General features: G+C 37.0%; 1 long non-coding RNA gene across 2 annotated transcripts; it reads right to left on the bottom strand.

Moving 5' to 3' along the window:
- Positions 1-3,409: 3,409 nt before the first annotated feature.
- Positions 3,410-6,223, bottom strand: LOC149065511 (uncharacterized). 2 transcript variants are annotated; one of them, XR_016195606.1, is made up of 3 exons: positions 5,986-6,223; positions 5,116-5,227; positions 3,410-4,220 (listed from the first exon to the last, which is right to left on the bottom strand). It is a non-coding gene; the product is annotated as an uncharacterized LOC149065511 (long non-coding RNA). The 2 variants fall into 2 exon arrangements; XR_016195605.1 differs by lacking the exon at positions 5,116-5,227.
- Positions 6,224-18,835: the final 12,612 nt, after the last annotated feature.

Genomic DNA, 18,835 nt, shown 5'->3' with positions numbered 1-18,835 from the left:
TCTTCGGGACATTTTCTGTAGTGCCGACAATGGCAAACAGTGAACACGCAAACAACAGGGTCATCTGGTTGTCAACAGAGAGCCCTGAAGCAGTAGGATATTTTCGGGGAAAAGGGACGGTGAGTACGGAAAAGCCCCAATCCCACGATTACTTGGTACGCGTGACGCAGGGTAAGATAATTAAAACTATGTCCCACGAGAGCTTGCTTGGGGACACTGGGTAAGATAAGTAAAATAAAAGATAATAAGTCTTTTGGACATAAACCGCAAAAACCACAGCCGGCGTGAAGTAATCCGTACTTGTTCGGTCATTTCAAAGGAAGACGCTCGTTCCGTGGCCTTTGTATTGAAAGCTATAAAAATCATTGCTTCCCCGAGGCGACCTCGGATCCTGACAAAGACTTTTATTATCTTTTACTTTAATCATCTTACCCAGCGTCCCCAAGCACGCTCTCGTGGGACAAATATCGTGGGTCGTGGGCCAGCCCATGGAGGAAAGAATAACAGGAGGTGGTGCGACTAGCGCGTCAGTTGAGAAAGCAAGGGGAATCTGGGTTGCCAGATGAAACCAGTGATCGCTCTATTAAAGGGACCAAGTAAGCCCGAACAAACCGTGGCTTCCCATGCTTTCCTATGAGAAACAAAACATCCCCGTTTTAAAAAACATTTAAAAATTTACTGTTCACTTTAGGAACTCTATTTTTTTCCTCAAATTCTATGGATATATTTATACAATTGAACGAGAGTTTTTACAATTTTAGTTGTTATTTGTTTTCGAATATTAACTTCATCAACATGGAACCTTCTGCAAAAATAAGCAAAATTTACCCATATCTTGTGCCACAAAATTTCTTTTCAGCATTTTAATTTTTAAAAAATTCTGCGAAAGCATGTGACACCTCAGTGCTGAGAGAGAGAGACAGTGTTTTAAGACACTTGAACAAACGGTGTTTGAAAAAATCTGACTTTTTTTGGGAAAAGAGCATTTTAATGCAAAACATTAGCATATATAATGCCTTCCAGCTGTTTATATCAAAATATTGTAGAAATACTTTTAGTACAGGTAGAACAAAAACTCAAAACACAGACAATTTTAAGTTTAAAATTCAATTTGAAACTGTGTTTTTTGTTAAATTTTCGTACACATACCACTTTAAGAGCAAAATAATATGTACAAAATGAAGAGAAAAAAAATAGCCCAGGTATTTTCCTAAATACTATAGGCCAAAGAGATGCCTCCTCGCCCCACCCCTCACGGCCTCCTGGCATCGCGGCTCGTAAAAAAGTTCATTTATTTTTTTAAATATTTTTTTCCCAATACTATATCCACATAGCGGAAGGTTCGGATTGGCGGCATACATTTCAGTAATACGTGTTCGAGAATATAGGAGTGGAACGGAAGAAAGGTGGCGAAATTAGTAAAGCTTACAGGGGCAGCAAACCATAAATACACAGTGGCGGAGGACGCTCGAGCACTTCCAGTACTTTGAGGCACGGGGACTAGCACCCGTGGCCTAAGCTTAGAATTTATTCTGAAATCGAAACATTCTCCTACATAAGGGGAAACGAAAGTGTTTCAGACTTATGAGTGCTCTGTTGAAAACTTTATGTACGAAATTTTAATTTCTGAATTTATCCTGCCGGGTTGCTCACCCAGGGTCACAGCTGGGGGGGGGGGGGCAAGTAGGTCTGGTGCTCCGGACGCTGGACCAGAAGTGGCACCGAATTCCATTTTAACTGCTTGTTCTACATGACAATGTGTCGAAATGCCGGTTTTTCCCGGGTGATAAATTATCTAGTTGCGGCCCTGGCTCGGCCTGCTGCTCTAGACATGTCTCCCCACATTCTGGAGCAGGATCTCTAGGCTGAGATCTTTGGCGGGGCCGCTATAATGAATTTATGGCATGAAAAAAGAAACAAAAATAATCGCCCCAGGGCTGGAGTCCTGTCAGCTCCACGACTCCCCGTCAAGGGTGGGGCTGACATGGCCTTAGCCAACAACCCCCCAGAGGGTTTTGTTGAGTGCTTCAGGGGGTGTTGCCCTCGCCCTAAGCTGCATCTTTCAAGCGGCTTTGCCCTGGGCCCAGGACGATTCTCATCATTTTATGGGCAGTTATTTTATTTATATATATTGGCATATATTATTTCAGTAATACGTGTTTGTTTTTTCACGCAATAAATTAACTAAATTGGGGGCCCGTTACCTATCAAACCTGGGGTTTCATCAAAAGTCCCAGTCTTGGAGGAGTCCTGCTCCAAGACTAATGCCAACCACCCCACACCTTCATTCGAGCACTCACATGTTTGAAATACTGCCGAGTAATATTAAGTAGTCAATCAGGATGGTATCAGAAGGCAGGGCCGTAACTAGAGAGGGGGGGGGGCAACTGCCCCGGGCGCCAAAATTTAGAGGGCAGCAGTTTTAGGTAGAAACAAAGAACCATTACAAAATTAATCAAATTTCAAAGTTTTGGTGGTGGCAAAATCCTAGCTACGGCCATCAGATGGTGCTCGAGCACTTCAGAATTGATTCAGAAATCAAAATTCCTCATGTAAATCGTAAGACGAGTGCCCATGGACCTGAAACACTTTCAAAATGCCCCGGATCTATCATAATGATGAACGAAACAAAAAGCCAAAAAGAAAAAAATTATGAAAATTGCACTTTTTATTGACGCTTCATATTATTTTAATTAATCATATTCCCATAGACACATTAATGGGATACATCGAATTTTCAAAATAAATTGAAGGCATTGAACTAAAAACTTATGACGAGTTCAAAGTGAAAAATCTCCTTTCAAAAATAAATTAAAAATATAAAAACCGCTTATACAAGGATAAAGTTTTATCTTTTTCCCCTTTATTTGATCATGCAGATTACCTGAAGACGCATCAAACAGTATGGTGCTTAAATTTATTTAGTTATTAATATTTTAAAAGAATTTGATCTGACAAAACACATGTTAAACATAGGGAAAAGAGCGGGTATCCACTCAATGCTAAAGAATGGCCGCGGAATTGATAGCAGCGCCATCTGAAGTGCGGAAGGAGAAACTTTCAGACTGATGGGCGTGGCTTCCACGCCCCTTTACTTTCGTTAGTCCGATTTCATCCTTGCCATTTTTATTATTGTAGTCTATTGCTACGAAATCGAGAAATTTCTCAGAGAAGCAGCAAATTTTTTCTTAGGAGACATTTATGTTAAAAAATACAGATCAGTCAATTTGCAATCGATACTCTGTTTATCAACAGCCCCCCCCCCGATCAACTTAAATATTTAACGATTGTGTAATGAGCTAATTTTTTAAAGTAGCGAAGAAAATTTACGTTGTTTTTAATGCATGTAAATTGTATCACTTTCCAAATTCATTCAGGCAAAATGCTTCAAGTACAAAAACAATTTTCAAACAAAACTTTTATTTTTGCAGCATTTAGAAAATAACACAAATGTGTAATTGTTCAAAATCAGATAAATCGCTTGGCGATTTATCTGATTGGGCGATTGTATACAATATAGGTGGTTGTCAAACATTTCAGTGTAAAACCTGGTACAAGTCAGACACATGACAAGTTTTGCATGTTTTCGCATATCTACCAACTTTTTTACTAATGCATAAAAGTATACAATTACATGAAGATGCTAAAAGATTCAATATAAGTTGAAAATTATGCTAACGGAAATACAACAATTCTTTTAGATCATATTTCGTGATTCTCTCTAGGAAAATGTTTAGTTTCATTCATTTTTGGTTTTTTCCAGCATGAAAATCTTAGCCCTATTCATCAATAAATTCAGATGAAGACAAAAATTATCTGCCCTTTTTACCAGAACAGTATACCAAACCATTCGGTAATGAAAATATCTGGCCATTCTGATACTTCCAGCCCACTATTCACTGAAAATTATCAGTCCATGCTCGACTGAAAAATATGTCCATTCTGTGCTGACAAACATCAGCCCTTGTTACCAGGAAAGTATACCAAATCATTCTGTAGTAAAAATATCAGGCCATTCTATGGTAATTACAGCCCACTATTGACTGATAAATATCAGTCCATTCTGTACTAACAAACTAAGCTATTTTTTAATTTGATGTTCATGAAACACCAATCCTGGAAATGTCTCTCACAAACACGAGCAAGCATTGGCATGTAATTTCTCAGCAGAAACCCCTATGAGTTTCGGGTTGTTACAGGCAGCTACCCATTTTTGACACCTGCAAAGAAAAAAAAAATTGTACACGAGAAATCTATTTTTCATTAAGTAAAAAATAAAAAAATAAAATAAAAATGAAAACTTTTGATTACAACAGTAGGGTATGAAAAAAAATCATGATTTTTTTTTCCAAACTATTATTTTGATTTGAATTAATTATTTTGTGAACTAAAAATCAACTGATTGTTGAAACCAAGAAAATCTTGATATTTATTGAGAACTTTTATTTCCTCATCTTATTTTTCAAATTTAACTAATTAGTTTTTCTTATATTATTCTCTATATATATTTAGCATATCTTCTATATTTCTTTTAATTGAGAAGTTTCTGACTATCACATTCCCATATCGTCTCCTGAAGCCAGAACCATGAATGTCCAAAATTCACCCACTTTTTGTTATCAGAAAGTTTGATAGGTTATTTTGCTTTCTAATCACATTCACATTTCAGGCAAACTGAAATGCATGTGTATACTATCGAAACACGCCAAAAAAAAGCATTTTAGGAAAATAAATTCTGTGGAGTAACATGAGCAGAGTGAACATTAAAATGTCATTTCTTACGTTTTTTTCCCATGGACTTTCATGCTTTGACGACAAAATTTTACATATATACCACTAGGTTATTTTTACTTAAACTATTCAACTAAATTCCGTTGTTTAAATCACCGAAATTTTACGTCATAATTTTAACCAGTCTACTCTGCAGAACAGTATGAGACTAATGTCATTCCTCGATAGTATTTTTATGTAAGCAAGAATGTTTTTTGAAATTTTTTTTCAGAGAAATGTAGCTTGTTTGACTAAGTATTATCGCCATAGCAATTTATAGTTAACATATTTTGTTAAAATAATTTCATAAAAATAAATGTGAATTTTAAACAAATCTTAACTCACTTCACAAATGTGAACAATTTTTTTATAATCTGAATCAGTTGTTTTCCTCTTTGATCAGACGAAATGATTAGGAGTTAGGACACCACAGAATTTGAAATAGGGTCGACATGCCCTGGAAAAGTGAAAGAAACATTATTGGACCTGGTTTTCCAGGTACAAAAATAGCTTCTACAAAATTTATGTGGTCTACATATCTTTGTGATTCAGGGCTTGACTGACAAACTATAACTATACTCCACATGAATGAAATTACAATGTTTTGAAATTAAAAAATTTCAATGAGTACCAAAGTATTTTTTAAAATTTGTGTACAAAAGAATTTCAATTTTTTATGCCTTTCCAAGCAAAACTTTTGGAAAAATTATCCTGTTCCAGATTGAAAATCTGGGACATTTTTTTTCTCATGACCATGAACAGAATTATTTTCTTACAAAAATGAGAAATATTTTTTTCTTACATTTGTTTGTTACATTATACATGAGCTTTCCCAGTATCATTATCACCAATTATTTTATTTAAATTAACATTAACTAGAGAGTTTATTAATTGTAAATTTACATTAATTACAAGTAAAAACGTGCTGCCCTGACTTGTCTACCCCCTCAACGTCCGTGAAAATGAATTGAAATATTACAATTGTATATATGTGAAAGTGCAGTGGAACATTGATTACCTTCTATCATCAAAGCACATTATTATTACCCCTACCAATGTTAGGCTCTTTCCCCTTCAGTGAAATTTCGCGCATTTTTACGGTTCTAATGTGGTGAAATGAAAATTACGGATGAATGACTGACTATAGCCCTGATAAATCAATTCTTTTATCATGTCGTAGAAAATAACATAAAATGAAGGAAATTTTTCACTTACCTGCTGCTGTCTTTCGGAAATTTATACATGTGAACACCAGTCTTCGAGTTCATTTTGCAACCATCAAATCTGTAATAAAACTTCGAATACAAGGACATATTCAATAAATATAGCTACAAGGTATGTAGAGAATTTTAGTTGGTCTTTAGAAGGATCTTTTTAAGAATTTTAAAGATTAAAATTCGCCAAAAAAATAAAGAGCAGTAGCTAACCAAGCGTCTTCACGTGAGTAAAGTAAACAAAATGGCGTGGAGGGGAAAAAAGACGATTCCTTCCGGACGCAAGCCGCCAATCACAGGCATTCCTCAACAGAGAGGGCGCTGATGTCATGTTTGGATTCCGGTTTTTCCATAGGACTGTTCACGCTTACTCTTAATGCATCTTTCGCGCGGCTTTGTGTTTGGGCTTATCAGCCCATAGGGTTGCCACAACGGCTTCAATTTTCGTGCCTGATGTCACCTCCTCGTATTCTTTCCTCCATGGGGCCAGCCCTATCGTGGGATTGAGGCTAAAAAACATTCCCCACCCCTGCTGTATTGTTTGGGTTTCATAATGACGGATACTCAAAACTGCGAAAAGAAAAAATACAATTAAAAATAGTAGTTTCAGGGGGGACCAGAGACACACGTTCCCCTTCCTTCCCCCCCCCCCGTTTTTCCATCAGAAGATAGTTATTCAAAAATTGTCTGAAGTATAAATATGTTTGAATTTAATTTGATTAATTTTTAATTTATGAAAATAACGAAAAAGCAAAATAAACATAATAAAATACAGTAAAAAAATAGAATACATTATTTTCAATCAATGTAAACTCTGCGCCTGAAGACAGCACAATGACAAGTTACTATAGTGGATGAAATTTGTATTATTTCAAATTAGTTTTTTTGGTGTAAATAATTATCATTTCATTGAGAAATGTCAGTTGCAGCTTCCAAAATACGCATTCTTATAATGATAAAAAGCAGTTTTATTAATTTTATTCTCTTCATGCGGATAAAAGTAATAATGAGGGAGTAGCCACACAAATGAATCACAATTGAAAAGTTCAACCTTTCACATCGTTTTCAACAATAATACATGTATCAAGGATATAGGTTCATGTTGTAGCCCTACTATGAATTAAAAAAAATGAACTAAAATACGTGTGAAATTTTTTTGAATATTTGTTTGAACCATTCATTCCAGAGAAATCATGTACGCAGTGACAAAGCTGTTCATGTGAACATAATGATTCATTATCAGGATTTCAAGCCCATCGGAAAATATAAATAATCAGATTTTCAAATAAGAAAATTATCAGTTTGTTGACTTCAATTTCGATGCGGTGAAAATCTGATATTTCGTTGGATGACAAGCTACCTTCAAGTGGTTTTTCGGTTCATAATATGGTCGCTCTCTCGCAGGCGGACGAAGCAACGTGCGAGTTGGCTTAAACACAGGACAATATTTCACATAACAGTCCGTACTATATTTAATATACGGGGCGCATAGGTATAATGGATCATATAAAATTTTACTGGCGAACCATTGGTCCTAGAGGCATACTTCCAGTTGGAAAAAGTACCCGAATAATGTGTAGTACTCAGATATTTGATTCATGTTACCAGGGGTTACATAGTTATTAAAATAAAAATGTTAACGCTCTTTATGCGGACACCCAGTGCCCCAAAAGCCAATGTGAAAGTTGTTTCCCGGTCTCCAACAAAAAAATTCAACGTTTCTAAGTGTAATATTCACTGAGATATTCGAAGAAAGTTGGGAAAAAAAATAATACGGGGAAACCATTTTATCCGCGCGTTGCTGTTTTTCCCCAAATTTCCTCAATTTTTCGAATTCGCATATCGCGTTGAAAATTGCACTTAAAAACGTGAAATTAGTTTAGTTGGCATAGGGAAAGACAGAGAAACAATGTCTTAATTGGGTTCTTTGGCACATGGGGACGGTATAAAAAGTTTTTTTTACTTTATAACTATACAACACCTTACAACATGAATGACATATCTGAGTTGGACACGTGATTTGCATACTTTTTCTAGTTGGAAGTATTTCTCTAAGACTAATGGCCCACCAGTAAAATGCCATACGCCCTGTTGTCCTGCTGGCCTGCATATACACGTAAAAAAATAGTTTGGGACGAAATAAAGTCGACTCTAGTTTTAACGAATACCGTTATAACGGGGAAAAAATATAATTTTAACGAAAACTTTTCTAATCCCCTGGATAAATTTACATAGGAACAATATAAAAATCTGGAATTCCTTTGTAACGAAATTTCGTTATTACGAAGTGATTTCTCCAGTATCTTGGAGTTCATTATAATGGGGTTTGACTCTGTATTCCGCCCAAAAAAAATCTGACATTTTTGCACTAAAGTAATTGAACTTCGGCAATTTGATCTGAAAACAGTCCTTTTTATAATGATTATATCCTTTTTACTTTTATAAATTTAGGAAGGAAACAAAAGGAAGAAAGGGTGGGGAGAAAAAAAGAAAAATGACCAAGAGGAGCTCGGTTGTGCGTAAATGCCTCAAAATTCCACTTGTGCACAAGGGGATTCACGCCTAACTCCCAGTTTTATGACAAAATTTCACATTTATGAGACGTTTGACTATATATATAGCTGTATATATAGCTTTCAATGTAAAAATATTTCATTTATAAAAAGAACAATTTCAATTATTTGACATTTTCATTTTGATTCGAACTCTCCAAATCTTTGGCATTTAGACATTTCCAACTATCAAATCTAAGTAGTTTTTGCAGATTGTGAAAATGTGTCGCTGAATTGGTTTTGCATGCGTATTATCGACACTAAAAACCATAAATTTTAGGTTGACAGATACAAAGAGATGAATTCAGCCGGTTACGGACATTTCAAAGTGAAGACTTACGTGAGAATTTATTGCACTTTCCTGAGAAATCAGCAGACACAGTGAGTCTCAAATAAACGGATTTAAATTGCTTTAAATGTGGTCATACGCCCTTTAAGAATTTTTTTTCTAATGTCCACAACATTGTTCTTGCAGGATAGGAAAATTGCATTGAAATTATTTGGGATGTTGCAGGCCAGTAGTAGGCACCTATCGACATTTCGTACTCATGAATGTCTGATCAACTTGTAAAAATTGAGATTATATATATTATAACCTCAACAAGGATATGATCACAGTGTCAAGGGACGCTGTTTAGAGCGCATGGACGCTAGTGTTCATATTCGGATGGAATCAATCACTTTCGGAAGATGACGATGTAGATTTTATAGTAGTTGATTTTTTTCCTCCGCATATTATGATCCGTCCATTGACGAACATTGATTATGTGTAAATTTATATGTGCAATCTATATGTAATATTTTTATTTATTATCCTGAAGGTATCTAATAAAATTTCCAGACACACACACACTCATCCTCCAGGAACGCTTTGATATCTCAATGAGATGGGAAGCGGGGTGTGTTTGGTCTTCAAAGGTGAAAGGCCAGTAGTAGGCCAGCAGCAGGCTTAAGTAGTAAGTCAGTTAATTAATAGGAAGCATTGCAGTATCGATTAAAAAACTTTAAAGGTGTAGTGTCAATCTTAGAGGAAGTCCCAATACATTATCTTCTTGGATTGCATATAGACCCCAATCACCAAACCAAATGACGTTAAGACCGTCTTAAATATTTTTAAAATTGCGTTTTTCCTGTTAAATTGAAAGGAATGGCATATGGACACTTGCGATTGAAACAACAGTAAATTTATGCAATTATAGTTTCTTAAGTTATACATTTTATTAAAAAAATTAAATTTCGCGGGTATTTTTTCTCATGTAAGATTTGGTCTCTTCGAGTTCGTTATAACTGAATTCAACTTTATATGTTTTCAGCAAAGGCAATGAATTGGCACCCCCCTCAAAATTCATAAAAAAATACCCCAGAGCAATCATTCTTTATTCGATTTTTATAAATATATTCCCCATCAGACCACTGCTGAAGATAGCTTTGTGCTAAACTAGATGGCTATCCGTCTGTAATTGCATGAAAACGATGGGTTTTTTTTTTTTACAAGCTTTCATTTTTCCCTCATCGACTTCTTGGATTGCATTTACTACCAGCACTCAAAAGAATGTCAATGAATGGTCAACAAATCTTTGTCTGCATTCTTTATGGCAGCCCTCTTTGAATGAAAAGTCTTCGAACACACACAATTTTCTGTCTTTAAAGTTACTCCATTTTGCTTAAACCTCTTCTATAGTTTGCGTCAGGGCCTACTGTCACCCCCAAGTCGTAAAACCACCGAGATTACATGAACAGCTTATTTTATTTTCTTCCTCATGTTAATGTTACTTGAATAGGGGAAAATTTGCGAAAAAAATATGCTATATATATATATATATATATATATATATATTATTATTCTATGCATTTTGTTTGCAATTAAATTTTTTAGTCAGAGTGACTAAAAAAATTTAATTTCATAAACTTTTTTTCTTTGTGGCCCCCGTATCAGTAGCCATGGCTCCCCTTTTGTGAGATTTTCATCCGTGGCCCCCCTGGAATATCCTAGGGCCCACCTGGGGCCATATGGGCCCCGGTTGAGAACCACTGGTATAGTACACACAAAAACAAACAATTTTCATCCAAGAATGTATGGTCTAAAATGAAATGCAAACGCGCTTGCGCGTTTCGAAACGGCCGCTCCACAAACGTTAAAACGGCATTCCTGTTGAAATTTAACGGGAGAAAAGAACACCATGCATGCAAATGTAACCTGGGGGAGAAGAAGAAATCGCATGCAAATCTTCGTCACATTGAATAAAAGGCGCGGACGCCAGCCCTGTGAAGTTGGCCAGCCCCGTTTCGCACAGCCGCCTATGCAAGCGCACAAATGTTTTCAGATTGGGCAACCGCCTGTGGGAAAAACGCTCACCGTACTGCCTCTGTGGTACTTCCGTTTGCAGCTCCGTAAATGAAATGTATGTCTACTTTTTCAGTATTATTAAAGTGCGCCATTATCCCGTACGTTAAAACTGTTAGAACGCGGTTGCACGCTGGAATAACTTCACAGGGCTGGCGTCCACGCCTTTTATTCACTGTGACGCAGATTTGCATACGGTTTCTTCTTCCCTAGGTTACATTTGCATACATGGTGTTCTTTTCTCCCGATAAATTTCAACAGGAATGCTGTTTTAACGTTTGTGGAGCGGCCGTTCCGAAACGCGCAAGCGCGTTTGCGTTTCATGTTTTAGACCAGCGTTTCTCAACCTTTATGAAAACAAGGACCAATGAAATGTCTGAAACAAATTGACGGACCACTTGTGTCCCGTATTACGGGACATTCCTGTAATTTTCGTTGTTCCGATAGTTATATTACGTTATACATTTGTCCCGTTTTTTCAACGATGTTTATTTGAATTTGTGATATCTTATGTAGGAATACAGTGTTTTAATAATACAAATTATAATTACTAGTGAACCGTTCATCTAAGAGGCATACTTCCCATTAGAAAAAGTATCTAAATAAATTGTAGAACCACGATACGTCATTCATATTGCAAAGGGCGTATAGCTATTGAAATATTTTCAAACCTCAAATTTTTTTTAGTTTTAGAGAATCAGACTTCGATACCAGAATGAGTGGTAACACATACACTCCTCTTCAAAACAATTGGTTCAATCGGATCGGATAATTAATCTCTGAGATATGATCCCGGTTATAGACACGTGTCAAATATGGAAAGTCGAAAATGGTGATTGCACTCTACGAGTGCAGTTTGCGACGTTCGGCTGCCACGAATGTTGGAGTGTATTGCCACAAAATTCCACCCTTCCTCTTGAAAACGAGACAAAAATGGCGGTTCTATGTCTATTTTTAGCCGAGTCATTCAAATTTGAAATTATTTCGACAGAAACTGTCGCACATGTGGACGCGATCGCCTCTTCATACCCGCCATCGATTTTAAAGACGTTTTCACGTCAAAATTGCAACCCGGTGAACAGAACTGTATTCAAAGCTCCGAAGCGAGACAAAAAAAAACCACATCTTTCGATTCATGTGTAAGGAATGTTTTCATCTCTTAAGAAATGGTCTTTTCTACAGTTTTGAAGGAAAGCTTCTGTAACGATAACACAATCAACGCATAAATCTTGATGTTAGCTTCGCACATAAAGTCATTATATAAAGAAAACTTCGTGACATGGTGTTTATTTACTTACTTTCTCATATCACTATCATATTTTACGGCTGGGCAATTAGGAACAAAAAAATTTTTTTTTGTAGATCTCAAGAAGTTGAAAATATTGAGACCGATATTTTTCGCTTTCTTTACTCTCTGTCAAATCGAGTACAACAAACACCACCTATAAAAGAACGCCTTCGCACGAAGATCGTGACGCCACTGAAGATCATCTCCCCTACAGTCATTGATATACTACAAAAAACGGTAAACATGGAGCATGCGTCGAACTGCTATATCCAATAGCTATAGGTGACATGGCCTTCTTCAGTGACGTCACGAGCTTCGTGCGGGGGAGAGAGAGAGAGGCCTTCTTCTATAGGTAGTGTTGGCACAACCAATACCGTACTAGAGACGTCTCTACTGTAGTATTGGCACAACTCCGGTCTATATATCTCCACGACCAATTTACTACCGAATGAGTTGTATCAGAAGTATGCATGTATACGTAATAGTTTGAGTGCGTATCTCATGTTGTGCACGAATCCAGCAATTTTAGAAGGGAAAAAAACCCCCTTATAATTAAGGTGACCATAGGTTACCTGTGACTTCGGCCATCTCGGCCTTTCCATTGAAATGTCCAGTTTTCTCCCGTAATTTCAACATAACTATTCTTACGGTATTTCACCAAGAAAAATATAGGAAATTGATATCTCAAGTATAGGGGAAATTGTCAGTTATTGCCAAAAGTATTTCCAAAGGTAAGCAAAGTTGCCAATTGTACTTGAATCACCAATGTAGGAATGAATCACTACTACAAACCACCGTGGATTAAAATGAATTCTACGAAAAAAGAATCCGCTCAACATGATAAACATGTGAAATGAATGCTATTTATGTTTTTATGCTCGTAATTATTATAATATCTTGAGAAATTAATTTTACGCCTTTGCTTTTTTTAGTAAAGAATAAAAATCAAGCGAGTTGGTTGAAATTATATACGGGAAAAAACAGGTCATTTAGCCCCTTCGTTTATGGTATTGGCGGGAAATTAGGATGATATCTATTCGATGAATGGACGATAAATATGGTAACCTTGTCAAAACCTAACTGCAGAAAGGGAAAGAAGTTGAAGGGGGTAAAAAGAAAAGGAAGGGATAAAAAACAAATGAAAGGAAAACAGTGAGAGAGAGAGAGGATAGAGATAAAAGATAAGTAGGTACATAGGAAGTAGATTTCTCTTTTTACCCTCACCCAACCTGTTCTCTTCTGCTCTTATATGTACACTGAAGAGCCAAAAAAACTGGTAAACATGCCTAATATCGTGTAGGGGGGGTTTGTACCTGTCACCTGTCAGAGTCGTATCTAGACGTATCAGGGGTCCCATATCACGCCAACTGCACACGCCCCATACCATCACAGAGCCTCCACCAGCTTGAACAGTCTGCTGTTGACATGTAGGGTCCATGGATTCATGAGGTTGTCTCCATACCCGTACACGTCCATCAGCTCGAAGCAATTGGAACCGAGACTCGTCAGACCAGGCAACGTGTTTCCAGTCCTCAACAGTCCAATGTCGGTGTTGGCGGGCCCAGGCGAGGCGTAAAGCTTTGTGTCGTGCAGTCATCAAGGGTACACGAGTGGGCCTTCGGCTCCGAAAGCCCATATCGATGATGTTTCGTTGAATGGTTCGCACGCTGACACTTGTTGATGGCCCAGCATTGAAATCTGCAGCAAGTTGCGGAAGGGTTGCACGTCTGTCACGTTTAATGATTCTCGTCAGTCGCCGTTGGTCCCGTTGTTGCATGATCTTTTTCCGGCCGCAGCGATGTCGTAGATTTAATTTTTTACCGGATTCCCGATATTCACGGTACACTCGTGAAATGGTCGTACGTGAAAATCCAAATTTCATCGCTACCTCGGAGATGCTATGTCCCATCTCTCGTGCGCCGACTATAACACCACGTTCAAACTCACTTAAATCTCGATAACCTGCCATTGTAGCAGCAGTAACCGATCTAACAACTATGCCAGACACTTGTTGTGTTATATAGGCGTTGCCGACAGCAGCGCCGTACTCTGATTGGTTCCATATCTCTTTATTTGCATACGCATGCCTGTACCAGTTTTTTTGGCTCTTCAGTTTATATAGTAGAAGGATACATCATATGGGGAAAAGAAGTCACTAATAAATATAAATCAAAGGAAATAAAAAAAAACCAATTTCGGGGTTATAACAAAGCCTCGCGATGATGAGGAGAGAGGAAAGAAAACATAAAGAGCTCGTTTGAGTTTATTCCACAGGTATTTGGACGCGTTATTACGTCCTTGATCGTAAAGTGGTTGAAAAAACAAAAACAAACAAAAAAAGTGAAACGCTTTCTTTCCCTTCAGAACCGGTTCCGAAGAATAACTGGTGAGTGATAAAATACTAAGAGTAGTTGGCCTTAGCCAGCCCTACAGCCTTAGCAACACCCAGAGTCCTAGGGGTAAGGGCTGTTTCATCTCTTTGATGTTGCGCTTGCCGCCTTGGATCAGTGGGCGTGGTCTGGGAGTCGCTGTGTGACGTCTCTCACGGCCCTGCTACTTTTTTTCGCAGACATTTCTTCAATGCAGTAGCGTTCTGAAAGCTGGATTATTTCAAATTTTATTTGCTTGTTTCACAGTTTTTGAGTGATCTCTCGTTCATGGTGTTGTTTTAGTGTCATTGATATGAGCGGGTGGTATCTAGATTTTATTTGTGATATTCTTAAGTAAATCAGTGACAAAGAAATATGAGTTGTTGGGCGATTGCAACGTGCAAGAACAAGTCTCAAATAAATTTCTCTTGGATGAATACTTTATCCTTTGGTGGATTAACAGTGTCGTCGGAGACATGGAGAAGAACGGTTGATAGCTTCGAAAGAGTTTTTAAATCTCTTCATGGCGAGCGCGAAACATTCAACCATAGAAAAGGTGTTATTAACCCTTCAAGCCCGGAGGAGATTTAAATGAAATGGCCGGTTTTCGCAGATGTTTAGTAAAAAAAATTTAGTTAAAAACTTTTTAACTAATTGAATTGATTTAAAAAAAAATTGTTTATAAAATAACGTCTCCTTTATAAATAATATTATATACCATCACTTTTATTACTTAAAAATTTATATATTTTCTTTGGTAAAACTGTTTTTTTCACTTGTACGGCTGCCAAAAATCGGATTTATAACAGCCTCCTGGCTGTAACAAAAGAACTACAGTCCTAATTCAATTATACAGGGCATTTTAGCTCAAAGGAGCTTATAAATATATTTTTTTACAATAATAATTATATAAGGCATTTTAGCTCAACGGGCTAAAACATGCTCGCTACAATAATATCTCCGATCCACACGTGTTAACCAGCAAACGTTCATCACTCACAATAAAATGTGATGAATGAAAAGAATATAATAGTTATGATTCTACAAAGCCGCATTATTCCCCTTTCGAATGATTCCAAACATGCAGAGATCGTGAAATAATATATATAATGGATTAAAAAATTAAGATATGAGTTGGCAGCTTCGACGTATTGAGTACGTCGCTCGACGTTGAGGGGTTAAGAGGTTTTTAAAATTTTCCTGATCCGCATCTCATAACTATCACAATAGAAATCACCAAGCCTTCTACAAATTACCACCTATTTTCCAGAAGAATTTTTTTCCCGATTGCGAGCTGATAAATGCTTCCCCCCCCCCCCCCCGAGCAAGAAACCAAGAAAATTGACTCCACCCATCACTTTTATTTCCCTCACTACGATACAAAGACACCTGCCATGATGTGCGTGGCTTTCTGGGATGAGAAATACTTTTTTTGAAAAAAAAATCTTTTTGTATTATTTATACTGGGCGTATATTTCCTTATTGTGCTGAAAGAAAGGGGAAAAACACAGTATCTCTCTCCATCTGTTGTGGATCCCCCATTTGGCTTGGGGCCCAGGGGCAGTGCCCCGGTTGCTCGAGCCTAGTTACGGCCATGAGCAAGGCGTGTTATGTGAAGCATGTGGAGAAGCAAACTTCTAATTTATTTTCAGCTTTTCTAATGTAGGGGTTGCATTCCTGAAACAAAAACATTCATGTCTAACACCGTCCAATGAAAGCCTAATTGATGCACAATGGTGCATAACTTTAATTGAAATTTTAATTCTGTGTTTGTTTTTACTAGCACTTTTATAATCTTGATGCGAATTCGACGGTATGTGCGCATTGCCATCTGAAAACTATGTATAACAGAGATTAGGAGTGTCACTTCTCTCCATGCCCAACACAAATTTTCATATCTCTCGGGCAAGTATGTCTATATGTGTTTGAAAGGGTAAGTGGGGAGGGCTCTTTCGTATAAGATTTTAAAAAAAGTTGACGATTTTAAAAGATTGATGCTTTGAGGTTCTTAATGCTAAAAATATCTAAGTTTTTCTGAATATGGCCTCTGAAATTCACGAATAAACAAAACAAAAAAATTGTCGAAACACGCATTTATGGCAGGAAAAATTAAAAAATAGGCATTTTTACGAAAAAAAGTTCAAAAATAGGCATTTTTTACGAAAAAAAGTTCAAAAATAGGCATTTTTTACGAAAAAAAGTTCAAAAATAGGCATTTTTTACGAAAAAAAGTTCAAAAATAGGCATTTTTTACGAAAAAAAAGTTCAAAAATAGGCATTTTTTACGAAAAAAAGTTCAAAAATTTTGCAAAAAAATTCATTTGAGGTTTAACTTCCGGGTTCTATTGATCACCATGTTCTTCGTACAACATACATTCCGTGGTCTTCATGAAACATCATTATCGCGGTCTTCCATGAACATTAATCTATATATTTTAGAAATCTTGCACTGAACAACGTATTTTCTCGAGAATATAGATTCCGTGGTCCCTTCCATGGATCGCTTTTTGCGAATATGGATCCCATGGGTTTCAATGGGACAACACCAGCTAGAGCAGAACTACAGTACTGCTCTAGTTGGTGTTGAATGGGACCGGATTATAGTTATCTTTCAAGTACAGTATATAGATCCCAGTGGTCTTCCTGAAAAATGATTCTCGTGTATTTTCGGAGACATCATTCGACACGTGCTCTGCGAAGTTGGTGGTTCGATTCCGCACAGAGGGATGTGACTTTTCTGTTCAATTATCTTCGCTTGGTATCCAGTCATCTGTACTTCGTGTAATTAGTGGAAAGGTTCGTCGTTTCGTTCAATGTGATATGATGTTGGCAATAATTTTATTATTGCTTATAATATTTTGTAAGCAATAGTATTAGTATCCTGGGTAAGGATAGGAGGGGGGGGGAGAGTCACTTGCAAAATATAGTCCAAAGGAGACATGGGCTAAAAAAGGTTTAGAATCACTACAGTAAGTATTATATTTGTGGGCAAAAAGTCCTTAGAAACTTTAAAAATGAATAAAAACCGGAAAAATGACTATTTGAGAAACACAAGTCAGTCAGCGCAGGTGAAATATAGGACATGTGCTCCCTATCTGGAAAAAAAGTTAGAGGGCACATTCATGTTAGAATAAAACTTTCACTTTCCCCGTGAGCATCTCAGTGCTTATCATGCCCCCCATCCTGAATCTTGCCCCCCAAAACTAAGATCTTTGGGGACCTAAACTAGGGGCCTCCTCTATAGTCAATTTATAGTAGTAGTCTTGGCAGCGGATTGGCGTAATTTTTCGGCACGCTCACTAGTGATGGTCCTTCCGTCTGACCTTCCCCCCCCCTCCTCCTCTTCGTAAGGGAATTTTCTTTGTGATGCTGCTTTTTTCCCTTACGTTAATGATGCTAATTAACCATTGGTGTACAAATTATGCTGCTTCGCTCTGGGGTTCAGATAAAAATCTTTCATAAACAAATATTTACAAGTTATTCATGAAATGATCCAAAAAAACGCTCCATTCCCACCATCTCAGTGCGATGGAGTTATTTTTTCCCCTCTTCCGAAACCTAACGTAGGAGATTAACTACCAAAAGTAAAAGAATACACACACAAAAAACACACGTACAGAAGTTTTCAATGTCAACGTTTTTATTTTGTTTCAGATAACAATATACATATTAGTAGCCGTAGGGTAGAGTCGAGAAATCAGGCAGAAGAACCCTCTTGTCGTATACAAGACCGTACTTTTTCTCCTCCGCTCTGGTTATGGCCCGTCTTCTTTTCACCTCTCTTGTTATTTTATAATCGTCTCGAATGATGACCTTCGTGGTAAAATCCATAGATTGGACCAGCGCTTTCATTGAGTCATAGTTGAGGACTTCCGAATTTTTGAAGTTAAAGGTGAAGCCTCGAATCTTGCAGAACGTCTTTCCATCAGACCTCCTATAGGCATAATTTTTGGCTGCACCTGTTATAATAAAATTAATGAGACTTCATTTAAATTTAAAAAAGAGATTTTTGAATGAAAAATCAATATTTTTGTTGATAAAAAATAATTATAAACGACTAATATATTGTAATACCTGACAGAAATTCGGTAACACCATCGAGCTCATCTGTGAATTGGCCCAAGAAATCTCCTAACGGTGGATCATTGGTCCCGTTGCTAACATAGATGATTCTGAAATTTAAAAATTTAACTTTCAGAATAAATACACACAAAATGATAAAATAAATACGTTCACAAAATCATAAAAAACGATAACTAAAAATTAAAAAAATATATATGTGTGTACCATCATATGTT

This window comes from Pholcus phalangioides, unplaced genomic scaffold (assembly GCF_987345545.1).
Source record: "Pholcus phalangioides strain wild (caught in Gottingen) unplaced genomic scaffold, Ppha-v1.0 ptg000039l_1, whole genome shotgun sequence".
Classification (NCBI taxonomy): domain Eukaryota; kingdom Metazoa; phylum Arthropoda; class Arachnida; order Araneae; family Pholcidae; genus Pholcus; species Pholcus phalangioides.
This window is presented reverse-complemented; position numbering and strand designations above follow the sequence as displayed.